The following is a 22,518-nucleotide window of genomic DNA, read 5'->3' on the forward strand; positions in this document are numbered from 1 at the left end:
AGACAGGGTTTCTCTGTGTAGCTCTGGCTGTCCTGGTACTCACTCTGTAGACCAGGCTGGCCTTGAACTCAAAGATCCCCCTGCCTCTGCCTCCTGAGTGCTGGGATTAAAGGCGTGTGGCACCACGCCCAGGGTAGAACACCTTTTCTTAAGTGTCAAGAATTTACTTAATATATCAAGAATCATGGGGGTATATGAAGGAGGAGAGAGATTTACCATGTGTCCTTACAGAGGATTGGAATTGGTTTCCCAGCACCCCATGATGGCATTGCAACTCCAGTTACAGAGCATCCAATACTTCCTTCTGGCTTTGGGGTCACTAAGCACACAGGTGGTACACATATGCATCTGAAAAATGCATACATACATATAAAATGTAAACAAGTAAATCCTAAAAGTACTATGTAGCTCTGTAGGCTATAACAATTGATAAATACATCTACGTTTATATTGGAGTTATGTGGTGGCAAAGTATATTGTTCTCATGGAAATAAAATCTTTTTTTGACTTAGTAGCTGAGAAATAAAGGATAGATACAAATATGGATGAAATCAGCCTATAATTAAAGCAGTGGATATGCATATTAGAACAAGATTGTTCGATCCAAAACAATTAGACAGTTCTAACTCAACACTCTGCCATATACAGAATGTGCAAAGAAAAGAGTGGGTATAGCCATGAGGTATCCAGACAATAGAGCATGGATTGCAGATAATGAAGTGAGAGCAGGTGTAGGGAAAGAGGGCAACATGATGAAGCATCGTATGTACTCTATAGGATTCAGATAAACTGGAACAAATGATTATATATAGCATTAGAAGGCTACTGCTGAGTTTGATGAGAAAAAAACATTTATTGATGGTGTTGAGGCTAGTCCCTTCATATCCAATCTCAGCCTCTGCAACCTTCCCACCAAAGAAAACCAAAAATAAACAGTAACCAAAGCAGACAAACAAACAAATAACCAAAAACTAACCTCCCACCAAAAAAAATCCTGCCATGGAAATTGTAGTGTGTTGCACAGTATACCTTTTGCCCCAAACAGCTTTATTGCAAATGTTCATTGCAATGAGTATTTGCCTGGTTCAAGGCCTCTGGCTTCCACTGCACTATCTGACTGAGTGTTGCTTCATGTTTCATATTGTAAATCTAGATAGTTTAACAAGTAGCACTTTTTTCATGAACTCTTTGGCTCATGTGATGTAACAACCTTTGGAACATATTTACTGAAACAAATGGCATAGGCTGTAATGAAACAGCTCTCTATATATTCCACAGTAATAAATTTTTGGGTGGGGAGTGAATTGATAAAAACCTGGGAAAATGTCACAAGTAGCAAATAGAATGAGTGGGAGTCAGGAGGAGGCTGGGGAACAAGAGAGAGAAAGGGGAGAGCAGGAAACAGTGGGGGAAGCCTGGAGGAAGACTCCTTTGTTACAGCTGGCCACAGGCTGCATTATTGCATAAACACTATGTAATTTGACTTTCCTATTGTGACTTATAGCATATGAAATGTTAGTCAGGTACAGAATAAAACTCAAGACACAAATTGTGATGGGCCAGATGCCAACAAGATTTTGTTGACAGGAGCCTGATATAGCTGTCTCCTGAGAGGCTCTGCCAGTGCCTGGCAAATACAATGGAGGAGCTAAAGAAAGGACCCAAGGAACTGAAGGGGTTTACAGCCTGATAGGAAGACCAATCATATGAACTAACCAGTACCCCCAGAGCTCCCTGGGACTAAATCACCAATCAAAGAAAACACATGGTGGGACTCATGCCTCTAGTTGCATATGTAGCAGAGGATGGCCTAGTAGGCCATCAATGGGAGGAGAGGCCCTTGGTCCTGTGAAGGCTCTATGCCCCAGTATAGGGGAATGCCAGGGCCAGGAAGCAGTAGTGTGTGGTTTGGGGAGCAGGGGCAGGGGGAATGGGATAGGGGATTTTTGGAGGGGAAACTAGGAAAGGGAATAACATTTGAAATGTAAATAAAGAAAATATCTAATTAAATAAAAGGGGAGGGAAGAAAATTCTTACCAATCTGTGGTTGTACATTGAGAGGTTTCATTGAGAAACATGGCAAAGAAGGAAAGATATCTTGTTTTATTTTTTTATTTTTAACAGTGATCAACTTGGACCTTGTCAAGCACATTCTGGAGCTGCATTTACAGACAGGGAGGATGATGTATATGCAGACCTCCTGAGATCTTCTTGTTGAGTCTGACATGCATCCCACATGACCTGGAGTAGGCAGGAATAATCCTAACTTTAACCCACCTGCTAGCCTTGCTGGTTTATTGGTGACTAAGGTGGGCTTTGTGATAGCCAGTTTATACTCAGAGATGATGTGAAGGAGATCAAAGGTACTTTAAAGAGGGCTTTCTGTCAGGAGCAAGAGGAAGACCTTTCATGAACCTAGAAACAATTTTCTTGATGTAGAGGACTGAAGGCCACAGAGCTGTTGCAAGTCTGCAGGCAGCTAGCACTCCAAGGTCTGGAAAGGTATAGTCTTCAGAGCTCTCAATCAAAACAGATATAGCTGAGAAATCCGTAAAAGAGCTAGAGGGCAAATTAAAAGTCTGATGGATCTCAGAACATTTTCTGCCCACAATCACTCTGTGCCACTTTAATTTTTTCATTCTGACAGGGTCAGAAAGGAGGGAAAGTAGAAGAAAAAAAAAAGCCAACACCGTCTACCTTGAATTCTCAGAAAATTGTTTTACTGCTGGACTTTGCTGGATGTCTTATTCCACAGCCAGTGTTAACAAGAAAGGAGAAATTTAATCAATATTATAAGATGTTGTCTTAGTCAGGGTTTCTATTCCTGCACAAATATCATGACCAAGAAGCAGGTTGGGGAGAAAAGGGTTTATTCGGCTTACACTTCCATACTGCTGTTCATCACCAAGGAAGTCAGGACTGGAACTCAAGCAGGAGCTGATGCAGAGGCCAGGAAGGGATGTTACTGGCTTGCTTCCCTTGGCTTTCTTAGCCTGCTCTCTTATAGAACCAAGACTACTAGCCCAGAGATGGCACCACTCACAAGGGGACCTCCCCCCTTGATCACTAATTGAGAAAGTGCCTAACATCTGGATCTTGTGGAGGCATTTCCCCATCTGAAGCTCCTTTCTTTGTGATAACTCCAGCCTGTGTCATGTTGACACAAAACTAGCCAGTATAGATGTCAAGTCAGTATTTCCTTATCTCAGTATGTTGCCTTAAAAAGTGATACAATGGGAACATCTATCAAACATCTGAAAAGTATGGAAAACTAGAGATATGAGTGTTAGATCTCTTTGTAGGCTATGCTTCTTAGAATTTTCTCAACTGGAATACATTATGTTTTCTAATGAACTGCATTTCTTCATTGTATTTAGTTTCTACATGCAACCATCAACTATTTCTTTTTGTTCCCTTCCTCCCCCTTTAAAAATGTGTATGGGTATGTAAACATGTGCGTGTGTGTCCCATGTGTGCATGTCTGTGGAGATTGACATCAGATATCTTTTTCAATTACTGCCCATCTTATTTTTGAGACAGGGTCTCTCATTGAATCTGAAGCTCATGATTCAGGTGGACTTGTAGACCAGCCAGCCGGATCAGCCCACCTGTCTCTCCAGTGCTGTAATTGCAAGGTAACATTACATCCAGAACTTTAGTTGGGTCCTGTGGACATGAACCCAGGTTCAGATGCTTATATTGCAAGTTCTTTACAAACTGTACCAGTTTCCTGGCCCCAAGTTCTTAATTTTTAACTACAGATAGTTCTCCATTTACCAGAGTCTTTCCCAATGATGACAATGGCATCTGTTATATATCTTTCTGTCAATCTATTGTCTATTTGTTATTGTCCATATTAAAGCACAATAACATTTAAATTACTCTCATCCATCTATCCATCCCTCCCCACCTCTCACCTCTCTCCATCTCTGCTTTTTCCACCCTTTCTCTTACTGAAGACTTTTAACCTCTTCACAATATAATATCACTCCCCCAAACAAAAACAAGATGCCATTTTGGAAGGTGCCATTTTGCTTTCCTCCACCTGTTCCTGGTCTACTCCTTTCACCATTTTTTCCTTTGTCCCTTTCAGTGATTTGTGGTGTGCTTACTGGCTCTTCTCACAATGTTACTTCCCTTTTTACCCACATTATTTTGTAATCCTTGTGTCTATTCTCTAGACTGTCACCGAAGTTTCTACACTGCACATGCAAACCTACCATCTTCAGACTTAAAACCTTCTTGTTATTGTACAGTATAGAGAGAACTAACTTCCAGCTTTGAACATAGAGTGGTATTTAAGACTGTAAAAGGTGGTTATGGTTTGTCTTACCCATTACACCCCCTCTTCTCCATATTCTGTTCACAATGTTCAGTTCTGTTTATTCTTTTCTCAATAATGAGCTGTATAGCTTTAGATCTCTACCTTGTACTGAACTGTTCCTTCTGCTCCAGTGACCATTTCCTTTCTTCTCATATTCCTTTCCTTATCTTCTTCTCAGATATCAAATACCCATCTACATACAGCTTTCCATTGAACATTGAGCAAAATCAAGCATGCACATTGCACATCATCTACTTCCTTTATTCTGTATTTTCTTTGGTTTACAATTTCTGAACTTCCCCAGTAATAAGTGACATTCTTCATCCTGCTAGACTCTGTGGATAAAGTGAATTCTATGGGTTAGTTACTAAAGCTGGTGGACTTTTAAGACTAAAGCTGATTCAGTTCTTGTACATACCATACATTTAAATACCATCACCCAACTTAACCACAACAACATTAAACTGAGAGTTTTGTATCTGAAGAAAGAGACTCAATTTGATCATTATAGTTTCCCAGAGCCTATGACTATGCCAGGGCTCTGGAAAAAGTGCCACAAATCCATGTTGCTGAATGGAGTGAATTAATGAATGGCAATATCTCTATGAAAAATGGCCTATCATAATTGCCATTGGAAAAACAGAAAGCATGGAAGTGGTGATGTGACTTAATTATTACACATAAAATAAATAGTAGTTGAAATAAAATGAGCTCACACTTTACTCAGTTCCTTCTATATTTTAATGAGATATTGCTCTATCCAATTAGGCTTGGGAATAGCTTTCATTTTAGAAATAACTATTCAAAATCTGGAAGCAGAGGAACCAGTCTTTACAAAAATCACAACAGACAAGCATCAATGAGAAGAATAACTAAAACCTTTAGCAAGAATTCTGTGGTTAGAAATGAAATGTAAGTGCTCCAAGAAATTTCAAATGCATGTAATGAATATGCTTAGAAAGTGAATTTTAGGCAATGAAGAAATAGCTCAGGACTGGAGAGCAATGGCTCCTCTTCCAGAGAACCTGGGTTCAATTCCCAGCACTCTCATGCTAGCCCACAACCATCTGTAACTCCAGTTCCAAGGGAATGAATCTGATGCCCTCTTTGGCATCCACAAATTGAAAAGGATGCACAGACATACATGCAGAGAAAACACCCATACACACAAAATGAAATACATGAAACTTATTTAATAAAAAGAAAAATAAAATTTAAAACAGTAAGCGCAGTTTCACACAGGATGGTACTCATAATTCTGAGCACTTTAATAGTCTTTGTCTGGTGAGAGCTGGGTTCATCATTGAAGCAGTTATCATTCTCTTCCTATGACTGAATATTTTACTCTGTTTTCCTTATCACAGAGTATGATGACCACAGATATAACAACTGGCTAAAAGTTATATATTTTATATAAAATTAAAAAGTAGAATATGTCTTGATTGTTAGGGATCTTTAAAGTCTCACAGCTGAAGGCTATCACAAAAATATTTACTTTAAGTTTGTAATAAAATACTATTAAAATCTAAGTTGGTTGTCATGGAACTGCTCTTTGTGTGAAACTCTTGAAAATTCTCTGTAGGTATTGGACCTGTTGAATGTTTGGGAATGACACATTTTCAGTCTCTAACTTTTCTATAGTTTTGATGCAATAGAAACATGATTAAGAACACAGCTCCGGGGAGTTATTGGTGAGGGAGGCCCTAGAGATGCCCAAAGCATCACAGTCTATTTCCATTGCCTTCTTGTCCACCAGCACAATGTGGGAAGGAAGACCAACTGCTATAGTCACCACATACTTGGACACATGACATAGAAAAAAATCAAACTGAAGTTTCTTTTTTGCTGGTCATCATTCATAGTACCAGAAGATGCTCTGAAGATTCCTAGTGGGGAGCAAAGTCAACACTTATCTTACCCAGCTGGAAACCCCATATACAATACTACAGTCAAGATACACCTACTGGAACAGAAATGCCAAGGCTGTTTGGGGAATAACCATTGCCTTCAAATTCGACTTCAGGCTTGCTCCATGGGAGGTACCATATACTTGATACTGTAACCATGCTTAAAAGTATATGGCTGGGGAGGTCACAGGCCTTAGGAGGAACATAGTACTAATGTGCTAAGTAAGAATGTACTCAAAGCATATTTTGAAATTTAGTGTTTATTCTCACAAACCAGTGCTGCTCCAAGCCTGGGTAAGGGAAGCTGCTTTTTGCAGTGGGCATCAGTGAATGTAGAGATGCCATAGTGTTGAGAATAGTGACTGCCGAGTGCTCAGCCCCACAGACGTATCTGCATCACACCACCAGGGGCCTGGAGAATGCTACGAAAGAAGAAACAGAAATAGCATAAGAAACAAGGATGAGGAAGAGCCTAGGAAATGCTCTTTCCTGCTTATGACATGGCCACTGTCGTCAAGACCACATAGCTTTGTAAGTAATTATATGTGCAAGATCTGCAACACAGATACATACATACATACATACATACACACACACACACACACACACACACACACACACACACACACACACACCAGAGTAAATCATCTAAAACCAACAAAAACAGGAGGAAAATTAGTTGGAAAGAAAGGGTAAGAAAGAATGGAAAGTGATTAAGATAGGAATTGATGCTAACTGTGATCAGACTACACTGAACACATGTATAAAACTGTTAAAAAGAAAAGCAACAGGATAGCCCCAGGTCAATTTTGTTTTGGTTCACGTTATGGCTTTGCTACTTAGTAGCTGCAAGTGTCTCACATGTGCAGCTAAATGCCCCGTGCCTCAGTTTACACAGTTGTGTAGGAAGATGAATAGGATCTCATGATGTGTGAGGAAACAATATGTCTGATTGCAAAGGCCTGTCACAAGAAATCAGTTAATAAGGTTAGTTTCTATTGTAATGTCTGTGGAGACAAGCTAGCATAAAACATAAACAGGATTCTTGAGACTCTCCAAATTTCAATGTCTGGCTTCTCTGATTGAGAACTGTTTAAATATTAGTAAGTAAGATAATCGCACAGCAAGGTAACATGGGAAGCCAGGAGAATGCAAAAATGAAGAATGGTCCTGTTATTCAAGTGACAAACCATATAGACAAGCCACACAGTGATACCTGAGCACTTAGAGCAGCTGGATTTGCAGTTGTCCATAAACACCTCATGCAATTCTATCTACTGACATGAAAATAGAAGTCCATTAATTCTGATAGATTTGACATGCTCCCTCCCATGCACAGCAGGCAGCTGGAGAGATAGAAAACACACTTACCTCTGCTACACTCATCGCTCCTTATTTAATTCCCAATGCTAGCAAGAAGGGCACTTCTCCAACACTCTGAATAACAACTCAGAAAGTACTTTTGAAATAGTCTTTAATAGAAATCAGAACTATTCCTTCTTTCTTTTTTCTTTTTATTCTCATGTCACCAATCTTCCAGTAAACCGGGGAGGTGAACACCATGCATGTTCTCCCCAGTGCTCTCAGTCTTGATATTTAATCCCAGAAAGCTCAATATGTGCCATTGGGAAGTTCTGCAGTCAGCTGTTCAGTGTAACAAGATTCCAGCCTAGTAAACATACCAGTCCTAGGACTGCCACCCAACAAAATGAGAGTAGCTTTCTGAGGTAGCACTGTCTGTCCAAGCATGAGCACAGTTCACTCGACAACAGAGAAGGAATGAAAATTTGTAGGTTTAGGTGCAGATTTCACAGTGTGTCTGTGACCAGTCAACTAGAGAGCTTTTGGTTTGATCATGGACTGAACTTGATCGAACCCCCATGATACTCTTTAGAAATTATGCTGTCTACATTTTCCACATAATTAAGGTTCTGGGTGTTTAGAAGTATATTTGCCTAGATGTTAACTTCTACTCACTCACTCATCATCATGACAACCATTTCTGAACTTAGTGAGCATTGCGTATAGCATCAAAGCTGGCTAACTTGTCTCTTTGCTTAGTAGGAAACATTGATGTTAAATATACTAAGAAGATCTAACATTTTCTTCAGACTCAAAATTAATATAATTATCATCAGTTCTCCATGATTCTTCATTCAGCTGAGATGACAAAGTCTCCTATTTCACATTTAGCCACCACTGAGAAAACACTAAAAGCTTTTTCTCAGACAGTTATTCCCACAAATGTCAGGCTAGCAGACATGACATGCTCCAGAAACTCACTTTAATTTGGGTAACAACTAAGTGCTTGTCATATGCCAAGTCACTGGAACTATTTTCAGCTCAATTCTGCCATAAGGAAACCAGCAAGCTGTCCCCAAGCCTTCTTAATTTGCTTCTTTAGCTCCCCCTAGCAGCACACACCACTTCCCATCACAAAAGAGGTTTTAGTATGTTTCGGGTTTCCTGTGATGTGATAAGCATCTCTTTATTTAAGGTATGAGAGGCTTCTGCTGCTGCCCTGTTCAGCTTCTTCTTAGAAACATAATTCTATGCCTCTCTGCTAAGAATGTATGAAGTTATTGTGTTAAGATTTGTTCTGCAAAGAAAATAAGATATCAAGATGCCATTCTGAGCATCTTATGTGGATCATGTGGAAAAGCTCATGTGTGTGCTCCAAACTTCTGGGAATGTCTCTGACTTCTTATGATGAACGTGGGGAGATGTTCTGAAGAGTAGGTCTTGATGTTTCTTCTTTGTCCTTGAGATGAGAACTAAATAAAAAAAATGCCTTCAGTTCATGTGGTTGAAAATTGAATATGGACAATGTTACAACACATCTATACCAGCGACACAGGTATTCAATATGTGTGATTTTATTAGTATCTTGTGTCTTGGCGCTGAATCTCCACTATGGCTAAAATGCCTTCACTACAGTCTATGATTGACTGGTTAAGGAGTTTCTGCTACTCCAGTCAATATTGGGTCTTTGGGAAATGCAAGTAATATAGATGGGGATACATTGGTGACAGAGCATATTCAGAAAGGAAATTGAGGAAGGATCTAGTCTTGGGAAAATGGATATTTTAACCCAGTAATGTGTCTCTGGAATGGATGAAGTAAAGAATGCAAGCAGGGAAGACATCATTCCATGAAGAGTTGGGTGGTCACAGCATCTTGGCAGCATTGCTTGAAATTCTTTACAGTGCAATGCCTAATTTATGCTGTGAGTGGTGGCACTGGCCATGCCAGGAGTATCCAGATAGGGATAGTGTTTAGCATCTTCAATGTGCTTGACTTCTTAAGTTGGAACTTCATCCATCCCATGAATTCTGACAGACAGTGGATGCTTGTAACTCATTCATCTTATGTTGAGGTAGTATTACACATTCAAGCAGCTATCTGCAAGTCAAGGTAGTTCTTAAACTCTAAGTCTCATTATACTATATTTTGACCATTTTGTAAAATAAAGAACAAAACAAGAAAAAATTAAAATATATACAAAATGTAATCTATTTTATTCTTAGATTAATTTTTAATTGAAAATAGATTTTTCTCTCACACAATACATGCCGACTAGTTTCTTCTCCATCAATTCTTCCCAGATTCTGCCAAACTCCACTTTCCCCAAGATTCAATTCACTGCCATTTCCTTAAAGAAAAATCAGGCCTCCAAGAGACAATAGCCATAGAGAATAAAGCAAGAAAAAAAAGACAAGACAAAAGCCCTTATATCAAGTCTGGACAAGGCAACTCAATAGAAGGAAAAGAATCCCAAGAACAAACAAAAGAGTCAAAGATACATCCACTCGGATGTCAGGAGTCCCACAGAAACATCAAGATAACAGTCTTAACACATATACAGAGAGGCTGGTATAGAGCCATACAAGACATTTTTACAGTTTCAGCCTCTGTGAGCCCACATGAGCCCTGCTTAGTTGATTCAGTGGGCCATGTTATCCCCTTGCCCTTCGCCCCTTTGACTTTCTCAATCTTTCCTCCTCTTCTTAAGGACTTTCCCGATCTACAAGGGTAAAAGCCCAACAAAGACCTTATGTGTCCTTATGATTTCTGGCTGTGGGTCGCTGCATCTTCTTTCATCAGCTGCCAGAGACTGGACAAGGTATCAATCTAGGAATATAGGAGAATTGGTTGGCTGCTCCCACGTGATGTGTGCCATTATTGCCCCGGCATATCTTGCAGGCAGGACAGATTATAGGTATAGGATTCTATGGCTGAATTGGTGTCCAGGTTTCTCTTTCAGGAGTCTACAGAGTACTTTTCACATTTAACAGTCTAGAATATAGAGGTGAAGTTTCCTCTGAGGCACCAAACGAACCTTTCAGACAGTGAGTTATGTGAATGTTGTCCTTGGCAATAGAGCCTTGCTATCAGCTTTTAGAGAACTGACCTTCTGTCCTAGCAACAGCCTGGGCTGCGTGGGGATCAACACAGGATTCCCTAGGCCAATAATTCAATGGAACTGGAAGCTTTTCCTTTCTACAAAAGCTGGCCAGGTCAGACTCCACTATTACCAGTCCTCCCTAAGGTCACACTCATAGATTTCAAGAAGTTTTTACTGCACTAGGTTTCTACACCACCCTCCAGCTCCAGCTGTCTCTCCTCATACTTTCTTCCTTCATCCTTCCCCACAAGTTTGATCCTTCCAGAGCCGGTCCCTACAACACCCCCAAGTCTTCTTTCACAATCCTTTATATTTCCCCTTCTTAAGGAGATACATGCTTCCTCCCTGGAGACTTTCTCTTTACCTAACCTTTCTGGGTCTGTAGATTGTTGTATGATCATCATTCACTTAACAGCTAATATTCCCTTATAAGTCAATGCACACCATATTTATTTTTCTGGGTCTGGGTTCCTCACTCAGTATGAGTTTTTACTATTTGCATATTTTTGCCTGTAAATTTCATGATGTTTCCATTGCTCCACATTCATGCCAATATGAGCTATCACTTTTATTATTGATCTTAGCCATTCTAGCAGGTGGAAGATGGAACCTGAAAGTAGTTTTGATTAATATTTTCCTAATAGCCAAGGATATTACGCATTTATTTGTTTTGCAGCCACCTGAGAATCTTTTATTGTGAATTCTGTGTTTAGATGTGTACCCCAATTTTAGATGGGTTATCTTTTGATATCAGAATGTTTTGAGATCTTTGTATATTTTGGATATTAGTCCTCTATAAGGTATGGAGTTGGTAAAATATTTTCTCACTTTGTTGGCTGCTTCTTTATCTGATTGATGGTAACCCTTACCCTACAGAAGCTTTTCAGGTTCATGAGGTCCTGTTTATTAATTGTTGATCTTAGTGTCTGTGTTACTGTTTTGTTTAGAATAGTCTGTGTGGTTGTCTCCTTTGTCAATGCATTCAAGACTATTCCCCACTTTTTCTTCTATTAAATTCAGTGTATGCAGTTTTATGTTGAGGTCTTGGATCCACCTGGACTTGAGTTTTGTGCTTGGTGATAAATATGGTTCTATTTATATTCTCCTACACACAGACATCTAATTTGACCAGCACCACTTGTTGAAGATGCTTTTTTTCCCCACGTGTGTGTTTATTGTTTCTTTATCAAAAATCAGATGTCAACAGGTGTTTTATTCCTATGTCTTCAGTTTGATTCCCTAGATGAACTTGTCTATTTTTATGGCAATATCATGAGTTTTTGTTTCTGTTTCTGTATTATTTGCTATTCTGTAATGTAGCTTGAGATCAAGGATGGTGCTACCTCTTCATCAGAGAATTAGGTCAAGGGGAGCAAAATAAATTGACCAAGGAAGAAAATGTGAAACTCAAATATGGAGGTCACATCCTGGCAGCACACAACACTAAAGGCAAGACTTGGTGAAAATGATAGAATTGTGTCTTTCTCCATACCTTACTACCACAGTAAGTCTCAGACCTCAAGAAAAACAGACACAGTAGGGCAACTGCACAGAAGAATTCTTAGCAGTGGAGACAATATGCACAGGACACAAACAGACCCTCACCAGACCAAAATTTCTACTCTAGAAAGGGGAAGTATACTCAGTGTCCTGTCCTTAGCTAAGGATCTATTGGCCATTGATAGGCACTGGGAGAGGGAGAGACTCAGGGTTGTTGTGTTATTGGTTTGTTTGTTTGTTTTTGTTGTTGTTTTTCTTGAGGTCTGGTAGTTAAAACACCTTCTAGTGAAGGTAGGACATCCAAGTGTATATGGACATATGGACAGCAAAAAGTATACTTGATCCATTTCAAACAAAGGGGGGACAAGCGATAGGTGAATGGGGACGTGGAGAGAGAACACTGAATGATGGAGATGCACATAGTGAATCATATGAAAATTCAAAAAGCTACCAACATGAATTTAAAAATGAAGCAGAAGAAAGCAACTTTGACTCAGATTTACACATTATAAAAATTAATTCAAAATGGGCATCAAATTAAATGAAATGTAAATTGTGAAAAATTTAGGTAAGTGATTCTCAACCTATTTGTTATGACCCCTTTGGGGGTTGCCTATCAGATATCCTCCATATAAGATAACCATGTTACAAATCATAATTGTAGGAAAATTACAGTTCTGAAGTATCAATGAACATAATTGTATGGTTGGGGGTCACTACAACATAAGGAACTGTATTAAAGGGTGGCAGCATCCAGAAAGTTGAGAACCACTGACTTAGAAGAAAATATATAATGTGGTGATTGGTAATGAGATTTTTAGATATACCAAAATCACAAATAATGAAAGACAGTAAGATAAGATAGACTCCAAAATTGAAATAGAGGCTTGCTTTTAAAATATGAAAAAGATATGCTGGAGACAGAGAATATATTTGTGAGACACACTCTATTTAAAAATTTTTTATTAGATATTTTCTTCATTTACATTTCAAATGCTATCCCAAAAATCCCCTATACCCTCCCCCCTCCCTGCCCCTCTACCCACTCACTCCCACTTGGCCCTGGTATTCCCTTGCACTGGGGCATATAAAGTTTGCTAGACCAAGGGACCTCTCTTCCCAATGATGGCCGACTAGGCCATCTTCTGCTACATATGCAGCTAGAGACACGAGCTCTAGGGGTACTGATTAGTTCATATTGTTGTTCCACCTATAGGGTTGCAGACCCCTTCAGCTCCTTGGGTACTTTCTCTAGCTCCTCCATTGGGGGCCCTGTGTTCCATCCTATAGATGGCTGTGAGCATCCACTTCTGTATTTGCCAGGCACTGGCATAGCCTCACAAGAGACAGCTATATTAGGGACCTTTCAGCAAAAGAGACACACTCTTTAAAAATGTATTTAATACAGAAAAACACCAAGACTCAATCAAGAAAAGAAACAGCCTAGTTTTTAAAAATGGGTTCAAAGAGCTTAACAGATATCTCATCAGTTGTTTCAAAAGCTGATGCCAAATAAAAATAGAAAACCACAATGTGAAATCATAATGAAATTCCCCTGTACTTCTACCAGGAAAACTAAAACCCAAAGTAGCTGATACTACAAATTGCTGGCAAGCATATGAAGAACTAGGAACTGTCCTTGTGACAGCAAAAGGGTTCAAAGATTATAAAGGACATATTGTTAGACTTGCTCTTCATGAATGATTAGTTACCAAGACCACTTTCTCAGGTATTATCAAGTGATTGGAAAATTTGTAGCCATCCAGGACTATGCCTAATCCTGTTTATAGAAGCTTCATTCAATATAGCCCCAAATTGGATTTAATGGCATGCCCTATACTACAAAAATGGTTAATCTACGTGTTACATGTGTAGAACTCAATGTTACCCATTTATAAAAAAATGAATTGCAAACCATGTTTAGAAAAAGCAGATGAGTATTAAATGAGTAATTGTGTAGTCTAATTAGACTACACAAAGCTATAGTTTCATTTGTATGGAATTATAAATTAGCCTAAACAACAGACCCAAAATGAAGTTCAGCGTGAGATCATACTTTATAATTTCTGTAACCTAGGTTACATAAATCTGTCCATTTTCTGAAAGCAACAGAGCATTAGAGCAAAGGGTAACATTCATCGGTGAAAACTGAAAACATTGAAAGAGATGGAGGTTCCTAGGACATAAGGGAAAATATCACCAAAGACTTCCACTCTAGGATGAACTCACTGCTTATTGTCAGTGAATTGCTAACGTTTCAACGGAAAAGAAACTGGATAAACTCAAAGGGAAAAATAATCACAGTGAGCACTGGGAAAGGCCACTTTTAAAGACATCACAAAGGAATGGTCCTGAAAATGTGTTCTTTATACTGAATGTTAACACATTTAAGTGGATGGTAGATAATTGGGTGTATCTCTGTAGGAAAAAAATTTCAGACAGCGGTAGGGAAAGGAAGATACATAGTCCATGAAGGAATGGATTAAAACCACAGAAACAATAGGGACTCAATTATATGAAAATAGGCACAGGTTGTTAGGGTCTTAATTTATCCATATACTGTGTAGTAGAAAAATGTATTGCATACAATTCCACAAACTAAGGAAGTAAAAACACAAGGCAATAGCATTTTTGGTTTCTGGTGATGCCTGTTTTCTTGTGCCTTGTTGCTTTATTCTTAGGTGGCAAGAATGATGGATCCTCTTGGGGCCCTTTAAGTAAGGGCAGTAATCCTATCTAACTGGCCACTGACCATGTGATATAGTCACCTGCAAAGTTTCTACCGCCTAGGATTAGCACATTGGTGCTAACTTATAACACATAAGAAGATGTATATATTCACAGTCTGGAATCACACGTAGAAATATTCACATGTATAGAAGTGAATTACTACATGTATACATATGAAGCATATAACCCTATTCTCCGGTCCATGTGGGTCTGGAAAATTAACAGATACAATGACCATCCCTGGGGCCTTCCATCTGGTTTTATATTGTCCTTCAAAAAAAAGTACTGTGACACATTAGAGATGTGACTACTTTTGAGAAAGGGTAAGGCCTGTGAGGGCTGAGTCAATTGACAGAATCTCAATAACCATAGCTGAAAGTGTTTGAATATAATAAAAGTAACATTAGAATACTACACAAATTTAAAAAAAATTATTACATCATAAATAATTGAAGAAATTAGTAAATGGTACAGAATAGACAAGCCTCTGTACATAACTACTCCAGGTAATTTATGGAGAACTTTGACCTTCTTTGGGATGGAATATCTGTTCGTTCTCTATAGGTGGGAATGGGCTCCAGTGGTTGTCTGTCTGTCAGTGGTCTGGAGTGTCAAGCACAGATGCACAATGCTGAGCCATGCCATTTATGATTTCATAGATGGGAAGAAGGCAAAGACAGCAGCGATTACAGTGTAAAGAATGTGCTCACAACCTATGATATGTTGGCAGTAGATTACACGAGCCATAATTCAATCGAATTGTCAGAATATGTCAGAAGAAGAAAGTATGAAGAACTATGTTGCATTCAAGAGGAAATGAGACAGGCATGATGGATAAAGGAACTGTCATATGCTGGGAAATAAAAGACAGGCAGACCATATAAGAAAATAGAAATGAGTTGTGAACTTCAGTTAATAACCAACTATCTTGTTACAATAATTGTGAAAATAATAGCTCACCCTAAAGCTTGATATTAACAGTTAGGAAACTAGATCCAAAATCTTGGTTCATAATTTAAAAACCCAAATCCTTGTATGTTCTGAAGCAATTTTATTTATTGGCAGCATAATTTACCATCTTAACTTACCTTATTTGTGTACATCTTTGAGAGTATGTGTGTTCATGCTTGCATGTTATCATCTGATAGTCATGTTTTATTCCAAATCCATATATACATATGAACATAATATATCTTCATCATGGCTTACCTGTAAAAACCATCATTTCCAGTATTAGATTGCTTTCCTGATATTCTTCCTCACAGGTAGTCTTTCTGGCCTGTACCAGTTAGAGAAGCAGGTTTTCAAGCATGCACACATGGCCACACAATTTTAGATTCCCCCCTGGGCACAGATAGCAGACATTAGGGAACACTGAAAGGAAAAAAGGAGAGCCAGTTTGGGGTTTTTTCCCCCCATTTACTTATTTAGAAAGTATTACCTTTCTAAATTGTAAAATATTTGGAATACTGGAATCCAGTTTTCTTCAAATACTTCATTCAGTGATTGTTAATTATTAGGTTCTGGAATTTTGTGAGAACTTACAAATTTACATAAGAGATAACCAGAAGATGGCTTATTAAAAATAGCCTCCTTATAATGATTTTCAGTTGTATTTCTTATTATTCTATGAATCAAACAATTTTCCTGTACATAGTCTGGAACTGCAGGAGCTATTTGGGGAAAATTGAAAGAATTCTAGAACTACAAATTAAAAGTGATGTTTTCTTCTAGGCTGAGATGACTCATGTCCCCAAGTATGTGTTATATAGTCATGGGATTTCTTGGCTTGCAATTAAAGAATTTAACTGCTCAGGGTATTGATTGGGTTTGTGCTACACTATGTTTTCACTGGGCTAAACTGAAGGATGTCCTGGCTCGCTGGCTTAAACTGTCCTACACCACAAGCAGACTTAGCATACTTTGATCCTCTCTTACTGACCTGTGACCTATTATGGACATCCCTAGAATCATTGCTCATTTTTAAAATGATGTAATTGTTCACTTACAACTTTTCTTCCCCCTGATAAGCCTCACAGTGCAGTAAAAGAGGGATGTATTTTCTCAAGCATTACCTAGGTCTAGTGTTGGTCTAAGTGACACTGATTTTATTTTCATTTAGAGATGATAACCAAATAGCCAGGACATCTGCACTGTGGTCCTTCTTTGGAACAACCTAACTCAGATGCTTCCTTCTTCCTGTTTATAAGCCCTGGGTGTTCAGGAGGCCTTTGACTCTGATTCCCTTTCCAGGACTGGTCTGCTGAGGGCACATATTTTCCACATGTTTTTACTGAGATTGACTGTCATTCTTCCTTCCTCACAAACAAAATTCCATTGTGATTTTTTTTTTCTTCATTTGTGTCCATTGAATTTCCACTATTTTCATTGGGATTTTGCTACCTTCCTCTTGTCACTACATATCTGATGTCCAGGATAGTTTCATTCTAGAACAAGGCAGTACTCCTTCTGAAACCAGCCCTTGCTGGTTTCTTTGGAGAGATTATCTTCAAAGGTGTAAGGTGGTCCTATAAGAGGGCTTAAATAGAAAATTACATTTGTCTTTTGTGAGCCTCTGTCCATCATGCTATTGAAAATTATAAATCACAAAAGTGGGCTGGTTAAGGGTCACAATGACAGTGAGTTAGTGAAGAACCATGTGAAGGCCATGTATGAAACAGCCTCAGTAGCATGTAGCTAGAGCCATCTTGGATAATTGGGTATGGAAACAGGGGAAAGGGCAAGTACTTGAATTAACTTCAACCCAGTGACTTCAGTTCTCAGCTTGTTCTATGTGCCTTTTTACCACCTTTCTTGATAACCGAGAGCCTGAGATTCTGTCCAGAAGAACAAGGTTTAAAAAGTAAGTGGAAAAATGAGAAGAACACAGGAGGAGCTGAGGCAGTGAGAGGTGGCATCTGGAGTAATGATGCTGAGGAGAAGAAACCCCAGGACATTTATACCTTTGCTCTTAACACCTCACTCTGCTTTTCCTCCTGAAATGACTCTCCTGAAGTGACCTCTCTCACCCTCACCTCAGCTGTACTTGACAACACAAAGAAAAGATCAGTTTCTTGTAGATTATTTCTTTCAAAGGGAGAAATTTAATTTACTCATTTATAAACAGAAAAGATTATTTACTTTTCTTCTTTTTTTTTTTCTTTTTCTGTTTTCTTTTTGAAGACACAATTCTGCTATACAACTTGGCTGGCTTAGAACTCAGTGCAGACTAAACTGGCTTGAAACTTTTGAGCAGTTCACCTGCTTCAGCCTCCCAGGTGCTAGGATTGCAGGCCCATGAAGTCATGTTCTTTTGGCATGGCAGCTTTCAATGAATTGATACTGGATCAATAAGTAAACATGGGTTTAGCCTTCAACACATGAAGCAATAATCATACCCTCATGTGGGCAACATTTAAGGCTCCTTGAATGACTGAATGAAGCTTCCATTTGGGTAAAAAGAAGATCCAGGCTCTTTCCCTCTTTCTCAGCTTATTTCTTTCCTGTAGACAAGACCACGTGTGAGGAAGGAGTTGAGCAAGGTGTGATGGCTCATGCCTTTAATCTCATCACTTGAAAGGATGGGACGGAGGATGGCCTTTAATAGGCAGTTTGGGTGGCATAACAATTGTAGACAAACTTATACTCCAGTGTGAAACCCCCCAAAAAAAGCAGCCAAAGAAAGAAACACTGTAGAAGAAATATTATCTCCGATCCATGTTAACATATAATAATGGACATTATTCCTAATTTTCTACAAAAATAACTATAATACATTTAGCTTTTTGTTTTCAAAAACATTTCTTGTCAAAACTTCTAGATTTAGAAAGCTATGCTTTAAACTACATGACTCAATAGATTTGATGATTTAAAATTTGGATATGTTACTATAAAGGAAAATTTGCTTAATGTGAGATAAGTTGAGGCCGGAGAGGTAGGAGCATATGGTGATGGCAAGGCAGGTAGCAAGTGCTAGAAGACACATGTGTGTGCAGTTGTGTTATCTTCCCCTTGTCAGTTCCAAGAAGGCCATGTTTCCTTCTCAGTGAAAGTTCCAGGAACCTCTTAAAAGATACCCATTTCTCCAATTTGTCATGAACACTATTAGGCACAAACAATAATTGCTTCATAATGGAAGTGCTATGCAAAACTGCACAGGGATTTTCTTGGAGACTCTGTGATCTTTAAGGTAAGATTCGAAATGGCATGCAAAATAAATAGATAAATAAATAGATAAGTATACAGATAAATAGATAAATAAATAAGTAACTAACTAGGGAGAAAGTCTTTTCCAGAGACTGAGAGAGGAAGGCAGCAGTCTCACACACTCTGCTGCCACTTACTGCTCCACCAAAGCAATGAATGACTCACATGTCCAAATCTCTTAATTGTGACTTACCTGTAAAAGCATCATTTCCAGTATTAGATTGTTTTCATGATATTTATCATTATTATTATTATTATTATTATTAAATCTGTGTTTACAGTCCAGTCTTTATCCCACTCCTAGTCTGCCTTCTGACAGTTCCTCATACCATTCCTCCTTCCCCATCTCCAAGAGGACATCCCCACCCCACCAGTGCTCTAAACTCCCTGGGGCCTCTAGTCTCTTGAGAGTTAGATGCATCTTCTCTGATTGAACCCATACCCAGCAGTCCTCTGCTCTATATGTGTTGGGAGCCTCATTTCAGCTGGTGTATGCTGCCTGGTTGGTGTTCCAGTGTTTGAGAGATCTTAGGGTCCAAGTTAATTGAGACTGCTTGTCCTCCTACAGGGTTGCTCTCCTCCTCCTCACCTTCTTCCAGCTTTTCTCTAATGCAACCACAGGGGTTGGGTGTAAGTATCTGCAACTGACTCAGCTATTTTTTGGGCCTCTCAGAGGGCAGCCATGCTAGACTCCTGCTGTAAGCACACCTTAGTATCAGTAATAGTGTCAGGCCTTGGAGTCTCCCCTTAAGCTGAATCCCAATTTGGGCCTGTCACTGGACCTCCTTTCCCTCAGTGTCTTCTCCATTTTTGTTCCTACAGTTCTTTTGGACAGGGACAATTCTGGGACAGAGTTTTGACTGTGGGATAGCAACCTCATTCCTCTACTGGATGCCCTGTCTTTCTAATGGAGGTGGATTCTACAAGTTCCCTATTCCCATTTTTCAGCATTTCATCTAAGGTCTTCCTCTCTGAATTCTGAGAGTCTCTCACCTCCCAAGTCTCTGGTACATTCTGGAGGTCCCCCTACTCCCCACTTCCCAAGGTTGCCTGTTCCATTCTTTCTGCTGGCCCCCAGGGCTTCACTCCTGTTCTCCCCCATTACCTGATCATGTTCCCCTTTTTCCCTCCATGTCCCCTTTCCTACTGAGGTCCCTCCCTTCCTATACCCCTCCCTTACGATTGCTTTCTTCTCCCTCCTTAGGCATCCTCACTTGGGCCCTTCAGCCTTCTTGAGTTCTGTGGATTGAATCTTGGGTATTCTGTGCTCTTTTGGCTAATATCCACTTATTAATGAGTTCATGCCATGCATGTCCTTTTGTGTATGAGTTACCTCACTCAGAATGATATATTCTAGTTCTATCTCTTTGCTTGTAAAACTCATTATGTCCTGTTCTTACTAGCTGAATAGTATCCCATTGTGTAAATGAATCACATTTTCTGTATCCATTTTTCCATTGTGGGACATCTGAATTGTTTCCAGCTTCTGGCTATTGTTAGTAAGGCTGCTATGAACATAGTGGAACTCATGCAGTGGGACATATTTTGGGTATATGGTTCATGAGTGGTGATATTCTTATGCACAGGGAGTCTTTTCCACTTGTAACAGTTGAAGAAACAGGTTTTCAAACATGCACACATGGCCATACACTCTTAGAATTCTCCTTTGGCACTTGCAGCACACATAAGAGAAGACTGAAAAGACAAAGGGGGAGACAGGTTAGGACTTTCTTCCCATTCATTCATTCATTCATTCACTTTATATCCAGATCTCAGCTACCCCTCTCTTCCCCGTCTCCCCTCACAAGGCCCCTTCTCCCATCCCTCCTTACCCCTCATCTCTGAGAAGGTTATGGTCTCCTCCCTGCCTCCACCACCAAGTACCAACTCACCCTGACATCTCATGTCACTGTAGGATTAGGTACATCCTCTCCCACTGAGGCCAGTCCAGTTAGGGGTACAGGATCTACAGGCAGGCACCTGAGTCAGGGTAAGCCCTTGCTCCAGTCGTTGGGGACCCACATGAAGATCAAGCTTCATATCTGCTGCATATGTGCAGGGTTGGGGTGGGGATAGGGCTAGCTCGAAAGATGACTCAGCAGTTAAGAGCACTGGTCCTGAGCTCAGAAGTCCTGAGCTCACTTCCTAGCACCCACATGTTGGTTCACAACCATCTATAAAGAGATCCGATGCCCTCTTCTGGCAGTCAGGTGTACAGGCATCAGTTTAATATTTCTCAACAAGCTCACAAGAACCGACAGAATTCTTTTAATCCTCAAGCTGTGGATCACAACCTGTTTAGCAAACCTCTATTTCCAAAACTATTTACATCCCAATTCATAACAGTAGCAAATGATAGTAAACTAAGCAGCAATAAAAATAATTTTATGGTGTGGGGTTACCAAAACATGAGGAACTGTACTACAGGGTCGCAGATTTAAGAAGATTGGGAACCAACTATAACATTATGTGAGGCAAAAGCCTGGAATTTAGTGACTGCAATCTTGAAAATAACATTTCAACCCTAGATAACCAGGAATCTCTAGGTCCTGATCCTAACCCAATGGCTTTGTATATGAGTAGACTCACTACTAAACACTATAACAATGAGCACAGTCAGTTCTTGCATTTGAGCTGCTCAGGATTTGTTTCTTTAGTAGTATTTCATATACCCATCAATCTGCACTGCTACTGCAGCTTCTTAAAATACAAGCAGCCACCAGGCAAACTACAAACAATAAGCAAACACCAACCAGATGGCAAATTGCTGACTCATCTGAAAATACCTGCTACAAAGAAATATTAAATTATGCCCCCACATGTCATCTATTTTTATGCTATTTTTGTCTCTTGTTTTATTAACATTTCTTAAAGAACCAATTTTATTTTAGTTGAATTTGTTATTGCTCGGAATATTAGGATGAGGAACACATTCTTAATTTTCTTATTTGTCCTTATTAATTGCAGAGTTTGGTTCTTTTAAAAATGACTTTCCAGGTTTTAATAGATACTATTAAACACATGTATTTTTAAAATACGTTAGAATGATAATAACTGCACTTAGTTCTCAAGATAGCCCCTCTCCTTTCTTATACTTCACACACAGAATTGCTTGTGTAGAAAATATTCATTTTCTACTTCATGGTAGGATGACATTACCTCTTAGGCTATAGTTTAATTATTTCAATAATTACCTTCATGTATAGCAAAGTCATCAGTTCAGAGGTCATATTAGGAAACATGATGTTTAAAGTTTGTCATCTTTTGTAATTTTCTACTTGACTCTTGCCTCTCTTCTTGCATCTTGGCAATGTGAAAGTAATGTGTCTAGGGATAAAAGTATGTGTGTCCATGCTCCACTATGTTCATAGCAGCCTTATTTATAATAGCCAGAAGCTGGAAAGAACCCAGATGCCCCTCAACAGAGGAATGGATACAGAAAATGT

This window comes from Mus caroli, chromosome 3, assembly GCF_900094665.2.
Source record: "Mus caroli chromosome 3, CAROLI_EIJ_v1.1, whole genome shotgun sequence".
NCBI classification, from domain to species: Eukaryota; Metazoa; Chordata; class Mammalia; order Rodentia; family Muridae; genus Mus; species Mus caroli.